Source organism: Tenrec ecaudatus, chromosome 2 (genome assembly GCF_050624435.1).
Source record: "Tenrec ecaudatus isolate mTenEca1 chromosome 2, mTenEca1.hap1, whole genome shotgun sequence".
Taxonomy (NCBI): Eukaryota; Metazoa; Chordata; class Mammalia; order Afrosoricida; family Tenrecidae; genus Tenrec; species Tenrec ecaudatus.
This window is the reverse complement of record NC_134531.1, coordinates 52,344,991-52,362,564: the sequence shown is the minus strand read 5'-3', so window position 1 is coordinate 52,362,564 and position 17,574 is coordinate 52,344,991.

The following is a 17,574-nucleotide window of genomic DNA, read 5'->3' as shown; positions in this document are numbered from 1 at the left end:
TAAAGAGCCATCCCTGCCTCACTCGACGGCAGTGAGTGAGAAAGAGATGGCTAAAACCAACTGATGCCAACTAGACTCTGTGCTATGGTGACCCCTGGGTGCCGGGGTAGACTGTGCTCCATACGGTTTTTAATGGCTGATATTTTAGAAGTAGCTTCCCAGGCCCTTTTTCTGAGGTACCTCTGGGGGCTCAGGTAAGGTGGTAGCTGCTTTAGGGCTGTTCCTTAGTCCTGTCTCTTACTCAGGCATCCCTAGGTGACACAGATGATTGAACACTCACCAGAAGATTGGTGGCTTGGACTCCCCCGAAGACACCACAGAAGAAAGCTCTGGCAATCTACTTTCAAAAGGTCCCAGCCCTTAAAACCCTATGAAAATCCATCCCCTGCACGTAGGGGTCGCCAAGAGTTCCATCAACAGGATAACGATTAACAACAACACAGCAACTCCTGACAGGGAAATCGTTCCCCCAGACAGCTGATTCCCGAGCACTTCAAGAGTAGTTCTGGTGTACCAGTACATCTTGCATGTCCTTGACATATATTAACTACTTCCTTTCTGTAACAGTCCAACAAGGCAGGTAATAGTATTACCTCACTTCACAGCTGAGGAAAATGAGGCATAGAAAGACCACGGGCCTTTTCTAAGACCTGGTAGTTCACAAATGACAGAGCAGGTCTCCAACTTAGTCAGTGACTCTTGGCCACTGGGCCAAAGGCCCTCTCTGGATGCCCTAACTGGAGACCATTTAAGGAAGAGGCTCGCTAGCCTTCATCGCCTTCACAGTTGGTTTAGTGACCAAGAGGCTGAGACATCCCCCCAGAATGCCTACATGAGGTCAAACGAAGAGCCATGGGGCTCCAATGGAAATTTCCCAAGCTCTTGGGGGGGAGTCATCAATGGTCTTATTGGGATAAGTCGAGCAAAAAATGGAAAATGAAACACCAACAATTTAGAAATTATTTTTGGAATAAGAAAAAAAAAAACCACCGTAGAAGTGCAAGGTGGGGAGATAAGAGCCCAGGCCTAGTTTCGGGGAAGAAATGTGGCCTCCCATCTCTGGAATGTTTGGTGGCCCATTAGATCCAAGTTCTGACCTTGGCTATTCTATTATCCCTGCCTTTCACCTTGACTTGTACAACCTCTGATGTCTCCTGGGAGTTTCTGGCCGCATAGCAGTTTCCACCTTGCACTGAAAACCACAAGGTCAGCAGTTCAAAGGCACCAGCAGCTCCGCAGGAGGAAGATGGCTTTCAACTCCCATAACAGTTACAGTCTTGGAAACCCACAGGGGGGTCATTATGAGGCAGCACTGGATGGAAGGCAGTGAGTTTGATTTAGTCTCTGACTGAGTCTCCATCACTCTGAAGGCACTCACTGACTGTGGCTGCTTCATGACTTTGATGACACAGAGTCACTTGATTTTCTGGGAAATGAGGAGACAGAAGCAGACAAGCAAATTGTCACTCCCAAGATGAGTGTCCCTTAGGACCCTTCTGCGAACTTGCTAGTAAGTAAACAAAATAGAGAACTAATGAATTAGTCTTTTTCATCCACTCCCCCCCCCCAAGGAATCTCTTTTGGACTTCCTGCGAGCTCAGAGAAAAAGTCGTTCATTTCCGAGCCAAAGCTATTTATACACCACCTCAGTGCCCTTTGAACCAGGCTCATCCCACAAACAATAGCAAAAGCAAGTTATTGTTTTGCTGTATTTATATCCTGACTGTAGGAAACAGTATGAAAATATGGTTAAGGAAACTCAACACGTCTCTGCTCCAGGGTCTGTATTTCATTTTGATGCCAAAGGCAGCAGAGCCAGATTGCAGGACACGATCCCCCGAGGGAACAAAGGAGACACACACTGGAATTCTGGGAGTCTTCACACCAGTGCTCTTGAGGGGTGGGGGGTGGGGGGAAGTGGATCAGTCCAGGCACCGCTGCCTAGCAGCTATGGAATTTTGTACAAGATTTTCATCTCTATGTTCCTCCAGTTCTTCATCTATAAAATGGGGCCTTACCCACAGGGCTGTGGTCACAAGGGACAACTTAGTATATCTAAGTAATCCAGAATAGTGACTGGCATAGACTAAGCATTGAAGCTAATATGACTCCGTGTGCATAGGTCTAAAGACAGGGTCCACTTGAGATCCTGGGTCTGTGATGACACATACCCACCACTATCTTTAGGGTCAAGTGCTCCGCTCCTACCTGAAAGGCTGTTGGTAAGGGTGTTTTGAGGAATAAAGATGCAGTCGTCTGCTTTTGTAAAACTTAAAACCTGGGAAAGTCCATGGGGGGCAATTCTACTCTCTCCCCCTGGTTGCTGTGAGCGGGGATCGACTCAACGGGTTTGGGTGTTGTAGGGAGAAGTGGTGGTTCCGTACCGGGTGCAGGCACTGGTATCGGACAGACTACTCTACTTCCTTTAGGTGTCGGCTCTCAATGTGGGCCAAGCTGAATCAACAGGGGATGGAAGTGTCTCAAGTTTTAGACTATGTTAGGAAACATAGTCTTATTCCAGATCATCTGTACCTGTCTGGGATAAGGGACCCTTTTAAAGCCTCTTTCCTCCAGCAGTAGTAGCAGCAGCATCTCTGATGTCATACGGTATCATTATCAGTATCACCAACAGCAGCGTCACTGTGATCAATTATTAGAAGCAATGTGGACAGTTATCAATATCAACCCAGTGAGTCTTCCTCACAGGGCGAAGATGAGGATTTCTAGTCCTAGAAAGAGTTAGTCTCAGAAACCCATCAGGGTAGTTCTACACCATCTAAGAGTCACCGTGAGTCAGAATTAACTCAATGGCAGTGAATAGATGCTTCCTGAAGGAACCCTGGTGGTACAGCAGGTTAAGTGAAAACAATAGAGGAATTCAGCCAGTTTGCACCAGTTCAGCAGAACTGATACCTAAATTTTTGTTGACTTTGGCAGCTGGTTGTTAAAAGTGCTTGTAATCAAGGTTCTCTCTAGGGTGCACGGTTTGAATCAGGAAAGGTGTGCGTCAGGGTTCTATCCTCTCACCATACTTGCTCAATCTCTATGCTGACCAAATTGAGAAGCTGGATTTTATGAATAAGAGTGTGGCATCAGGAGTGGGGGAAGGCTGATTAGAAACCTGTGAAAGCAGATGACACAACCTTGCTTGCTGAAAGTGAGGAGGAATTGAAGCACTTGCTGATGAAGATCAAGGATTGTAGTCTTCAGTATAGATTACAGCTCAATGTAAAAAAGATCAAAATCCACAACTGGCATAGTAGGCAACATCATGATGACCGGAGAAAAGGCTGATGTTGTCAAGGATTTTGTCTTACTGGGATCCACAATCAATGCCCATGGAAGCAGCAGTTAAATGATGAAGAGATCAGACGATGCACTGCCTTGATCAAGGAGATGCACAAGACCTTTTAAAACTGTTGAAAAGCAAGGACGTTGCTTTGGAGGATGAAAGTGTACTTGACCCAAGATGTACTTTTGATTGCCTTATATGTCAGTGACAGTTGGACACTGAAGAACTGATGCATTTGCATTATGGTGTTGGGCAAGCATGATGACGGTACCAGGGACTGCCAGAAGAACAAACAAATCTGTCTTGGAAACAGTTCAGCCAGACTTTGCCTTAGAAACAAGGCTTTAGAGACAAAGTTCTTTATCTCAAGAACTTTGGACATGTTATCAGCAGAGACCGGTCCCTGGAGGAGGCCATCATGCTTTGGAAAGTGGAGGAGGAGCAAAAAAGAGGAAGGCCTTCCACAAGATGGATTGATCCAGTTCAGGCGCCAGTAGTCTCGGACACAATGATTATGAAGCTGGTGCTGGACTGGGCAGGGTTTCCTCCTGCTGTACCTGAGGTCACTGTGTCAGGGCCAGCCTGATGGCACCTAACAACAACAATATGTTGATGACAGCAGCTCCTCTTAGGTGAGGCATGTGATGTTACCTGGGATTGATGATTCAGTGCACCTTCCATGGCCTGAGGGCCAGGTGTTCTCCATCCCATCTAGATGAAGACCCTACTCTGTCCTTCAGAAGAGAGCCGCATTTATGAGGCAACTCAGGGATCCCGAGCCCCGGGGCCTGCAATGCTTCCTCCTTCTCTTCAGAGCGTTTTTCCTGCAGGAGGTAAATGCGAGAAAATGGGTGGAGCTCCATCAGACTATGAAGTTAACGGCCGGACTCTGAGGAAGAGAATATCGGGGCATGGGAACGGCATGCCTTTCTTTTCCTGCCTAGCTCTTGCTCCAGTCCTATGGTGTGAACGGAGGATAGCCTCCTGCTGTGCAGCTTGCAACTGATGAAACCCCTGACCTCCTCGTGGGGATTGCTTGTGGTGTGGAAAGCAGGTGAAGGGCCACCTTTGCTGGGAGCTGAGCACTCCACCGATGCCTGGAGTCTGCCGCCCCCTCTGCCCACCAGGCAGGTGTCCCAGAGTCCTTTCCTTTGCCAGCTAGCTTCCCTGACCCTGTGGTTCTGCTCTCCCCTGGACTGGCCTTCCCAATCTCTTCCCTCCCTAGGTAGCTTCTTCTAAGGTTCTCCAAACTCCACACGAGGTCGTTGGGGGAGTGGAAACTGGAAAGCACATGCTGGTGTCTAGAGCAGCAGGGACTAGCTGCTCGGTCAACCTTCGTGAAAACGGTACTGAAGCGCCTGCCCCATCTCAGAATCCAGGATTGGACCTCTTGACAGTTCTAATTGCCTTTAAAAGAAAAAAAAAACAACAAAAAGCCACATGACAGTGCTGTAAAATGTTTTCATTTGAAAGAAAGGAAGCTAGAGAGGGGAAAATGCAGCCGATGTTTCACTTGAACCCCAGGGCATTTGGGGAAAATTGTAGGAACTCCTGTCATGGATTTTAGTGTGTTTAGGGGCCATCCTGCCAAGAAGCGGGGGAGAATTCCATGCTCTCGATGTGCCCTTCAAAGTTGCGTGTGCTTAATAGAGTGCCACAAGGTTTTTACTGACTTTTGCTTTTCACCAAAAGCCTCAGGAGAGGCTGCCCCAGAAGGTACACAGGGAGAGGCGTACCTGTCGGTTTCTACTCCTCCACCCATTCCCAGGTTGGACCCAACCCAGCCCCAGAAGCCCACCAGCTGAGATTTTGGGCCCCGCAGGACCAGTGGAAACCTTTCTTGGCCCTTCCCAGGCGAGGGAGGGACCTTGTGGCTCCAGTCTTCTCTCCCCCCTCCTGCTCAGCCTCCTCCCACCCTGCCCTCCTGAGCTGAGAAGAGCTTTGGCTGGTCCCGCAGGGTCAGCTGGCTGCCTTTGTGGCTGTGTCCCAGGAAGGAAGACGCTTTGTCTGCAGATCAGTTTATCAGCTGGCTTTCCTGTCCCCAGTGCGGCAGTTTTCCGGGGATGGCTGCCACCCCCAGGATTCCCAGCCTGGGCTGCCGGGGCGTGAGAGCTGGATAAATAGAGCATTGTAAGGCTGCACGGAGTCCAGGTTTCTTATCAAATTATCCACCAGCAGAAAGAAACTGCGCCCCCATGACTGGTCTTCTTGGCTCGCCGCCCCCCACCCTTACCCCCCTTTTCTTTCTCTGCAGACGGAGGGAAAAAGCCATTTCTTTCTTTCATTTTCTTTCTCATATTTATTTGATGCCATTTTGAAGTGATTTTGGTACACAATCTACTTCATGAAGCAAGGACTTCAGGGGCCTGTAATGTCCATAGAACGTTTTCCCGGGGGTATGAGTTTGGAACTTTGCTTCTTTCTGTGTTGGGTGTGTGAAGTTTTCATTCACCGTTCCCCAAGGTGGGCATGTTATTAGACTCTGGCTTCAGAATTAGGAAGGCAGTTCCCCGGGTCTCTCTGTGCGGTGTTCTGTTTGCAGGTGGTCTTGGACTGCTTTATGGACACTGTAACTCGAAGGGGGAAAATACCAGCAGAAGCTGCCTGTTTGATGGAGGCGATGGACAGGCGCGGTCACTTCTCAGGAACTGATGTGAAGGGTGTCTGCGTACTTTCTTCCCCACTGCATCACCTGCCTGGCTGTGCCAGCGGCTCCCTGGAGCTTGATTTGTTAGGTAACGGTCAACAGGGTGGGTCAGCTCTAAGGACCTCAGAGGTTCGGTCAAAATGGATTGCTACTTATCTGCATGAGGTGACAGCTAAATCCATACGGAAGAAGCACACCAGCCTGTGTGATCCAAAGATTGTTAATAATTAAATCCAAGACTGGAGGAGGAAATGGCAACAGAGCACCTGTTTACAGAAGACTAGGGGTGACAATGAAAGCCCCAAATCCGTTGGCAGGGTCCCCACTGACATTAAACCTCCAGCGAAGCTCCCCTGGCCAGGGATGGGACCAGCTTTGCTATCAGACACGGTTTATTGGAAAGGAGACTAATACAGATGTAGTTAGGTTAACACTTAACCCCTAATAATGTTCTCCCTTTTGACCCATTTTAAATCTGTCCTAGCTTTTAAGGTTTTCAGTTTTCTTTTAAACTGGGGATTTTCTGTGTTTTATTTTGTTATTGGGTTTTTGTTGATCATCTGTTTTTCTATATATGAAACCCAAGATAGGCAAATCTAAAGAGGCAGTAATTGGATGAATAGTTTATTGGCAATATGGCAGGAAAGGTGTGAGGGGAAATGGAGAGCCAATATTAATATTTGAGTGCAAAGAAGAGAATGTTCTAAAATTGAATGATGTAGCGATGATGGCACAACCCTTTTTAATATTCTTAAACTATTGAACTCTATGATAGGTGAATTATGTCAATAAAACTATTAAAAAATTAAATGTATTGTTGCCAGGGTTTCAGCTCATACATGCATTGATTTATTCAAAAAATGTGTTAAGTTAAAACACGTCTCCGCAATCAGTGGGTGACTGCAGACACACTCTCTAGGGGATACACCTGTTGAGGTGAGTTGGGAAACCATCAAACGAAGGTCCAATCAAAACAGTAGTTTTCCAGGGGATCCACTGGAGCAAGTAAATTCCGGTCAAAGAAGTCAGCTCAGAAGGTGTGGCAGCTGTTTGGGGGACTCCAATGTGGTAACCTTGCTAGATTTTCTCAGAAGACACAGGATAATCATGGAGACTTACTATGAAGAAGGTTTAAGAAAAATGAAAACCGCATTGGCCTGAAAAGCTGCACCAAGGAATGTGTGTCTCCTCCTGGTGATTTCCCTGCTCCTTCTGAGGCAATGGCTGCCCCGCGGGAATTCTGCTGGGAAACCGTACTCCATCTACTCATCAGAACTGGATCACCCCTTCAAACTTCTTTTTATTCCCTGAAAAAAAAATTCAAAAGAAAAGGATTTTAATCCCCCAAGGCTGCCGAAACTGTTTTAATGACATGATGTAAATCAAGGTGCAGAATTCCTCAGGGAAGGATGTGAGAGATGGAAACCCCGTCTTCAAAAGTGAATACACCTAGATGAAGGCTATATTGAGGAACAAAAGCTTCGCATTTTGATATTTGTGTTTAATAAAAGTTTCTCTGATTTTTGTAGCAATACTCCTTTCCTTACTCACATAGAATTTGTATAGTTGTACAGGGTACAGGGCCAGAAGGAGACCTGTGCTTAGTTTGATGTTCTGCTGCCTGGAAATGCTTAATTTTGAAAAAGGATCCTTTATTTTCACTTTGCACTTGGCCATGCAAATTATGTTGCCAGTCCTCTTAGAAGTATCACAAGTTCATTTGAATAAGTATAAACAATGGCGTGACTCAGTTCCTGCCATGAAGTTGATAAACAGCTGAAGGTGATTCCCTTAGTTTTCAAAACATTTTCTATTAGGCTTTTGATTGATTAGAGAGTGCACTCTACAAAGTAACCATGGTGTCCTTGTATGGTGGGCCTCTGCCAAGAGCCACCCCAACCCAGGGTCGGAACAAGAAAACGCACTAGGCAAGGCTTGCTTTACTCAACCTGCTCACGGTTATTCCCTTTGAAGGCTTGGAGTAAGCACTTCTCAAATATCTAGAGATTGTCCTTCGTGAAATTATGGCTTCTATCTTCTTCTGAAAAACCTAGATTCCAGATCTGGAGGTGAATGCAGGGGTGCAAGGGCCTCCTCCTATCAAAAATTGCCCCTGGTTTGGGGCTGGTGTTGTTTCAGACCCTGAACACCCTAATAAGCCTTTGAAAGTTACTCTGAATCTGGAACTTTCCATTACTGAGAGATCAGGAAAGGAAGGCGGGGATGGTTCGCAGTAAATGAGTAAAATCCTATATTTCTAGAAATAATTTATGTAGACAACAATTGCTTTGGCTTAATGTGAAAAGCTTCCCTTTGGGAGAATATTTATTTGCAAACTCATTTACTATTCATATAACGTTCAATCGCACAGCAAAGATTATATTCTTGTATTATAGGTAAAAGAGGAAACACTGGTTCAAACTAGTGGGACTAAAGAGCAGTAAACAGTAGAATAAAACATTATAGGTGCCACAATCGAAGAATCTATCCAGATACTTTAGAGTCACAAAGGGGATACTAAAACTCACTGCCATTGAGTCAATTCCAACTCACAGGGACCCTAAGGGACACTGTCCCCATGGGTTTCTGAGGCGATAATTCTTCATGGTAACAGAGACCTCATCTTTCCCCGGTGGAGCCGCTGACTTGGTGGAAACCACTGTACCACCAGGACGATCCATTTCACATGCTCCTTGCTCATGAATCCCCTCGGTATAATTATTTTCTTCATGAAGCTTATTACTACTTATTATTGTTACTAATCTTCTTACTACTACTAACAAGTAGTTTTCATAAAGTAATTGACATGTCCAGACACGGGGCCATGAATTGTACTTCCTTTTTATTATCTGAATCCTGTAACCCGATAAATTAGCCCATTGGATAAAAGAAACCCAAGGCGGGACCTGAAATAAGCTGCTCAAGGCCCCGCAGTTCTTACGCGAAGACGTCAGCATGTGATTCCAGGTAGGTTGGAGTCTCGACTGGTAGGTCCTTGGGTGACACAAAGGGTTTGAACTCAAGTGCTAACCTAAAGACAGGTGTTTTCCCTACCACCCCATTATCCTTAATGTGTGATATAGTATTGTTATCATGATTTTTTTTGCCATCATTTTAGAATGGGGAGGGAAGGGATCAAGGGGAGCTGACAGCAAAGAGTTCAAGAAGAAAGAAAACGTATTGAAAATGATGATGAAAGCAATGGTACAATTATGCTTGATCTAATGGAATGTTGTATTGTCATGCTATTTCTAAGAGCTTCTAATAAAATTTACCAAAAAAAGGGGGGGGGGGTTTCAACTCACCCAGCAGTGTAGCGGAAGAAACTCTTGGCAGCCTGCTTCCATAGAGATTACCACCCAGCACACATCACTGAGTGGCTCTTCTCTGTAACACCTGGATCCTGTGAATCAAGTTCAACCTGACAGCAACAAGGCATCTCTGCCAACATCTGGCCTTCGGTGTTCACACTGCCTCCAAGTACACAGCATGTCATCGAGGTCTGTTCAAAGCATCAGGAAAATACTGCTTACTATTTCCTGGCATGAAGTACAATGGGACGTCGTTGTTGTTAGTTGCCATTGAGCTGGCCCTGACTCGTGTCGACCCTATGCATAACAGAACTGAACGGCGGTTCTTGTGCTGGTTTCTGATGCTGTGTCGTCTTCATGATGAGTGGCACGTTTGAGCCCATCTGTCTCTCAGCCATGGGACTGCTCCCTCTACAAATGAATTGGTTCTCCCAGGACTAGGGAGATGCCTGAGGGGCGCAAACAGCTCATACTCTGCTGCTCCCCCAAACGTTAGTGGTTCAGCACCATGAGAGGGACCATGAAACAAAAGCCTGGGTGATGTTTCTTTGCTTCAACAAGTGACGGATGTCAAATCTGGCATCCTGATACCTACTCTTCTGTGGTCAGTTTTATTTATTTCTTCATGCCACAAAAATGCCAGCTCATCTCCAAGAACTCCTTTGGGTTGGTAGGCACCCATAGCCCACAGTCACAAAGACGTCTCTGGTTAGTGTTACATCAAAACAGGAGGGGAATGGCAGATGAGTTTAGAGCACGGATGGGGCCAGGGACAGGACAAAAGTGGAGAAGTGGCCAGGGCAAGGTCACCAAGTGTCACCGTGAGCGCTAGAAATAGAATCCAGGCCTTCTGAGTTCTCCGGTAGCACTTTCTTCTCCGCAGGGACTGCCACCTTGTAATCAGAACGAGGGTTGTCTGGGGCACAAGCAGCGCAGAATAGGCATTTTTTAAAGTGGGTGTTTTTCCCCCTCCAGGACTGGAATCGAAAGACAGACTCCTTGGCTAGGTGCTTAATGTTTTGGTTCAGGAAAGACCTTGTGTGACTAAATTCAGTTCCTCCCACCTCCAGACAGTTCTTTGCTCTGACCTTGACCTGAATGTTTAACAACGCTGTGAAATGGAAAGCAAGACTAGGAAAAAAACCAAAGAGAGAAAAGAATCATTCAGTGTTACATTGCTGGGAGCTGGGTTTCCAGTTACCAGGCTTTCGCCTGCTACGTGGGCCCCAGCACACTCATAAGCGATTTGGGTTGGCTTTGGTTTTAAAAAAGGAATCTTCTTCTTCTTCTTAGTATTACTTCAGTAAAAAATAATCACAATTATTCTAATGGAGTTAAGCTTTGTTTGTTTTTTAACCTATAGTGCGAGAGTGAATTTTCTCTCTAGTTTTAGGTAGACAATATTAAGATTTGAAGAGATCAGAAACAAGGAGCAGTGTATAAATAAGGCTCTATTTATATAACAAATAAGATCCCTATCTCTATAACAAGGAGCCCTAGAAGTATAGTAGTTGTGCGTTGAGCTGCTAACTGCAAGGTTAATAGCTCGAAATCACCAGCAGCTCTGCTGGAGAAAGACAGAGCTTTCTACTCCAGTACAGAGTTACAGTCTCAGAAACTCACACGGCCAGTCTACACTGGCCTCTAGAGTCACTATAAGTCAATGAGGATGGCGGTGAGTTTTGGTACTTGTGTGACATGTTTGGAGACAATATAATAGCTTTATGCTACATGTCCTGAAATGGATAGGTCACCAAGAAAGCTGTCTGTGGCTGGGGTCTTAGTTCCTTTATTCACTCACCGTTACTCAGTGAGAAGTTATAGCACTCAGTGTTGTGGACAAATAAGATCCATGTTTTTCCAAGCAAGATCCAAAAAAAGAAAAAAAAATGAAAGAAAGAAGTACATGAACCTGAGATGATTAGGCTGGATTAGGCAAAATCAGTGTGTTAGCTGGGTAGACTAGAGAAACAAATCCATGGACACACATATGTGTGTAAGAAAGAGATTTATATGTAAGAGCAACTGAACATTGAGAAAACATCCCAACCCAGTCCAATCCAAGGCCATAAATCTGATATTAACCCATATGTCTGATACCAATCTATAAAGTCCTCTTCAGACTCACAAAACACATGCAATGAAGTCAAATACAGGATGATCATAAGCCAGTGGGTAGAAAGTCTTTGGATCCAGTGTCGTTGGAAACAGCTCAGTGCTGGCAGGAGTCTCACTGTGGCTTCTCCAGCTTCTAAGGTCTGGTTGCATCCCTGTGGCTCATCTTCTGCAATGTCTCCCAGGAAGTAGCAGGGAGAGAGAGGTGCCTTTTGCCTCAAAGGAGGAAGTACCAGATTTCCCAGAATTCTCAGGAGAAGGCCATGCCCACAGAAGTCTCATTGGTTATCTCCAGATTGACAGCCTAGACTCCACCCCTACACTCTTAATCCTTAAATTGACACCAGATTAGGTGACTACCGCAATCAGCGTGGCTTCTATGTGTCTGTATATAGAGAAATCTATATTGAGTAATGTCTTACACCGAAGTAGCTACACCTCCAGTTCAAGTCCACCTTCTCCTGGCTTGTGGAAGCTGCTGAACAAGAAGCAGATGAATGAAGCAGAGGCGACAGGGGTGGGGGTTGGAGTGAGGGGTGGGGAGAGGGCACAAGCTGGAGGTAAAGGAACCCAAAGTCAGCTGAATGACTGCACCCCTAGGAGTGTGCTGACAGCCCTGGGATCGGCCGTGATGCCACAGGGGACTGAGGGACCAGACACAAGATGCAGCTCCAGCAGAAGGCAAAAGGTCAAAGAGAATTCAACTCTGCCTGTCTCTCTTATACATAGGTCACACACCTCCATGGAGGTGGCATCAGGCTATAGCCCAATTGGACTCGACCCCTATCCTTCCCCAGGATTGCCTAATTGACATAGTCTTTAATGATCACGTGAAGCTAGCATGTATCAGAGGCTGTATAAGGGATGGCTGGGGGTGGGAACATAAGCAACTATGTCTCTTTCAGACAAAAACAAAACAAGGGTTTATGCTTAAGGGAGTGGGACTTGGGGTGAGTGGGGAAGAGGTGGTTAAGCTAGTGGCTGTTCTCAGTCTAATCTCAGAGATGGGGCTATATTTCCTACAGAGAGTAGACTCTCGAGCTTCTAGAAAATATTGAAATATATCCCTGCTCGGCATCACTGCTTCAGCAGAGTGAAGCTGTATGTCACGAGAGAGCCCTCCCCGGAGGACATGGTGCCTGGCAAAGTGGAAAGGCAGAGAAAAAGAGGAAAACTTTCAACGAGATGCACTGGCACAGTGGGTACTTCAATGGGCTCACGTAGGGGAAAAATGTGAGGATGGCACAGCACTGTGCAGTACTCCATTCTGTTGTTCATAGGGTTGCTATGGGTCAGAACCGACTTGATGGAACCTAACAACACACGAAGGTCAGATCTTAGAAGATAACATCCTCCAAAATGGGACTATCACCACAGGTGTATGAAATCCAGAATTATAGTATATCACCTAAGGAATTATGGGTGGAAAGGCCATATTGATTGAGTTTAACTTATACAGCAGGCTACTGACTCAAGTCCACAGAACCAAGTAGGAGGATGAGGCAAGAGACGAGCAAACTTTCCTACACTGTGCATGTATGTTGGAAGTAGGTCATATCCCCAAGCGACCATCTTCTCAAATGATTGCCATCAGGGCTGTGATCTGAATATGAGTGTTGTATCCCACCCTAATCTTTTTGCTGCTGATTGGCTGCTCATAGAAGACCCCATTATGGAAGTGATTACATTGTGTTAGATCACATCATGAGGGGTAACTGGGTCTTAACTGCTGCAAGCTCAAGAATCCTAGACCAACTAATTTGACACAAAACCTTAAGTATCACACCCACCTTCTACAAACTCTTACACAAAATACATGCTCACAAGTAGTTTACTGAGTGATCATTTAAGAAGAATTAACTAATCCACCTCAAACTCCATTTCTTGGACTATATCCTGGGTTGTTGTTATATACAAGCCTGTGAAACTATAAAGATAATGATAGAAACAAATATCCAACGTTGATTTTCAGTCATCGATTTTCAGTTACATTTGATTCTTCTCGTGCAAGACAATGGTGGCAACAGAAGACACGTGATATATACATAGCGTGGTACCTTCATTCCTAATGTTTCTGTTAAGTGTCTGCAGTTCTCCATCTTTAAAATTTAGACGAAAAAGATTGCCTTCCTTAGTACATATCTTCGACTTTCTTCTAAACTCTGATAGGTAAGCAGAACACTCTGTAAAGTTAAGGCACACAGGTTAGGAAGTCAAGCGTACGCTTTATACCGGCCTTTCGTTGCACATCAAAACAAGTGTATCTGTCGTTTCCGTGTGTCTTAAGGAAGTTGAGCTAAGGCTTTGTCGTCATCCACCACTGTGGCAGAGACTGCTGGTTCTCACCCACACCCGAAGCCTCCTTTTCTTCACCATCCCACCCCGTGAATGGGTGGGTTGTGAAACTCATTCTCACCCGAGTGGAGGTGCATCACCTAAGAGCAGTGGTGCCTTTTCTATGTGCTCACTTTGCTCCTCTGCTGGCCAAAAGGAGAAGATTCCCAAGACCCGGAAGAGGAGGACCCCAGAGAAAATGGACATGCTCGGGCTGGGGGAGGGGCTGGAGGGGGCAAGGGGCAAGGGCAGAGCTTTGTTGCAGACCTGCATGGGGCTGAAAGAGGAACGAGATTTGCGTTGTGTTAAGGCCCTGGCATGTTGTACTTGCTCAGCAGTTAGCCTGGTCTGACTGACGCCACCATAAAAGGCACTGAGGAGACAGGCGGTATTTTGATACACCTATAAGCTGAGGAAAGGGGAGGTAAGCAGGGGAAGTGGGAATTCTGTGTTGAATGATGGGAGGGCCTGAGGTGGCTCTTTCACCATAAGGCAAACCTGCTGAAATAAACATAGATCTTTCCTAGCCACCAAATATCGCCGTGGAACGGGGATTTCTTGAAGCTTGGACCAGAAAGGGAAGGTCTAGCACGGCAGTTGCTGCGGCAGTCAAGAAGAAAGGCTTCCCAGGGGGAGACGAAAGCAAGCAAGTTAGGAACGCTGAGTAGAATTCCCTTCGGAGTTCTTGTTCTCTCAAATCTTACAAATTGGGGACCTAGAGACTCCCCACATGTAAACAATATCTATCCATGCTGACGTCAAGCCCAAACCTGTGGCCATCAAGTCCATTCCAACATGTGCTGACTCCATGTGGCGAACCGAGTGATGTTGAGTTTTCTTGGCTGCTAGATTTACAGAATGAGGTTCCCAGGGTTTTATTTCTGTGATGCTACTGAGTGAGTTCAAACTGCCACCCTTTCTGTTGGCAGCCAAGTGCAAACTATTTTCACTATCCAAACCCACCAAAACAAAGCACTGCCATTGAGTTGATGGAGACTCATAACGACCCTGTAGGACAGATAGAACTGCCCCTGTGGGTTTCCAAGATGGTAACTTTGTATGGGAGTAGAAAGCCTCATCTTTCTCCTTCTAGAGTGGCTGGTGATTTCAAACTTGGACCCTCAGGTGAGTAGCCCAACTCATAACCACTATGCTCCTGGGTTTCTTTTCCCAGGAACCTGGGAATTTAAGACTGACTCTTACGAGTTCCTGTGTTGTATCTATCCAGTCCTACCACTGGTTTCATCCTATCTTGTTCTTACCGATGGGGTCTGGGACGAAGAATGGATTCCTACCTGATTGTCCTCAGCACACAGGCTGCTTGCCTGAGCTCTCAGCCACCCAGAACAAATGATCTGCCCTGCCCAACGTGGGGAGAAGTCCTGGCCTCAGTGTGGACTCTACCACATCCCCTCTCCTCTCCCTACCCCATTGGTAAAATGGGATAAATAACAGCATCCTCTGTGTGGAACTGGATGATGTTCAAATTGCTCATGTGAAGGCGCTCAGGACAGTGCTTGGCATACAGTCACCATCCGTTATCACTTACTCACTTTAATGACCTCCTTTCCTCGGTCATCTAACTGAGTTCAGATTTGCCCAGATCGATTCATCTTAAATCGTCATTATTTGTTGGGTTTTTAGCTGCACTTCTGTGTGACAGGCTTGAATGATAACCCATAACGCGGCAGTGGGGGTTCAGGCGGAGGCTCCTCACCTTCGGAAAGGGAGACCTGGTTTGATTCTTGCACCATGCCCTTCCAGGGCAGCCACCACTTGGCTGTCAGGGGAGGCTGGCCTGTTGCTATGATACTAAACTGGTTTCAAGAGGAGCCAGACTAAAATGGGTTAGAAAGAGCGGCTGGTCAGCCACTTCTGAACAATCAGCCAATAAAAACCCCAGTGTGGGGTCCGTCCCATGTCTGGTTTCCTCCAAGAAGTACTGTCACTAGTTGAAGGAGTATGTTCTTCAAACCACCAGAGATTGCGTACATATGTGCCACACATTCCTGTCATTTTCTTTGGAGGACTCTTCCTCTGTGGACTTTCATGTTGAAGTTGTGAGGACCACCAGCAAGTGATGATCATGATCACCTGCTCCTGATTGCTCTCTGGGATTGCACTAACCACTTTAGAACAACATCAAATGCTGCGCAAAGAAACGCTGCCGAGGCAGGAGAGGGCTGGGGGTGCATGCCTTTACGGTTAGGAATGTACACAGCAAGGAGCACACACTGTCCTGCTCCTGCTCCTGCTCCTCCTACTCCGTGAGCAAAGAACTTGTGCCTCACCCATTACCACCGGGTTGATTCTTCATTGCGGAGACACAGAGGTACAGAGTAGAATTGGACGCGATAGGGCTCTCGTGGCTGTGCTGTGATCGTGTGCTTGAGGGAACAAGTTGCCAGCCTTCCTTGACAAGCACCTCTGGGTGGGTTAGAACCACCAACCTTTGGGTTAGTAGACCAGGACTTAGCCATTTGCAGGTACTATCAGCGACCACTGACCTTGGGCCAGCACAGGCTTCCCAAGAGTGCTAGGTTCCAACCAGCTCATTTCCGCCAGCCCTCAGAGAAGGGAACAAACACTAGGTCATTCATAAGCCTATACCCAGGAGGTTTTGAGAAGTGCTTTCTCAGTGCAGCTACGTCTTGGGGAAGGAAGGATGAAAGCTAGGGCTTGGGGAGCTCCAAGGTTCCACTGAAGACAAAGAGACTGTGTGTCAGCATGTGGGAGGCGGAGGTGCTGATGTCTGGATGTTATTCTTGGGCTGCAGAAGGTTGACAGTGCGGAGTCTCCTGGTGTTGTTCCTTCAGGCTCTCATTTGCAAGAAGGAGCGTGCCCCCTCTCCCCTCCTGACTTCCCTATTAACTTTCCCTTCTGACTAATCCCCACCGGATTAGGGCCCAGACAGGTGGTTGCCCTGTGGGTCAGAGTTAGGTAAGGCCAGTGCCTAGGTGGCATGACTCTAGGAATAAGAAGAGGGTGATGGAGGATGAGGGATTAGAAACCTTAAGGGTTTTCCTCTGGTTTCGTGTGTGGCAATCATGATGCGTCCTCTGATAACATGAGAGAACTAAGCTAGGGAAACCACGGAGGGTTGTAGCGCACCTGAAATAGGAGATGTGGGCCCTGGTCCTGATTCGGCAAATTAACTGGTTCTGTCACTTTCTCCTCTGGACTCTTTGTTTCCTAGGGATTGGATCAGCTGTTTTCTGAGATCTCACTCTATTTAAGACATTGGCCATTCTTAGGGAAAATGATGCTTAACCCTTCACTTTGTAGACTTGGATTCTACCCAGGAAGGAGCCCTGGTGCCGTGGGTTATATATTAGCGAATGGTAAGGTCAGCAGTTTGAAACCACCAGCAGTTCTGCAGCAGCAAAAGGAGGGTTTCTACTCTCATAAAGTCTCAGAAACTCATGGGGATAGTTCTGCTTGGCCCTAAGGTGTGGCTCTGAGTCCGAATCAACTCAGTGTCAGTCAGTTGGCTTTCAGTTTTGATTCTACCCAAATCTCACTGTCCGGTGGCCCCCTCCCCCCACATAGGTTGGCAGGAAATTGTATGTGGTGGCTTTTCTAATAGAAGGCTAATTTTAAATGCTATGCTTGTCCTGTAGATTAAGTCCATATTTTAAGTTTTCTATATTTTAGCCTAGAATACCTTATGGAGTTTCACATAGTCTGGGACATAGCCTGACTTGGGGGGGGGGGGGGAGACGGACTCCATAAAGACAACAAAAGCTCCTGAAATTGTGTGTGTGTGTGTATAAGGTTGGATTTCAATAAAGTACCACCTCTTCAAAAGTTTCTTCATGCAATCCCACGTGATTTCATGACAACTTTGTTTTCTTATGCTCTATTTATCTCTACTA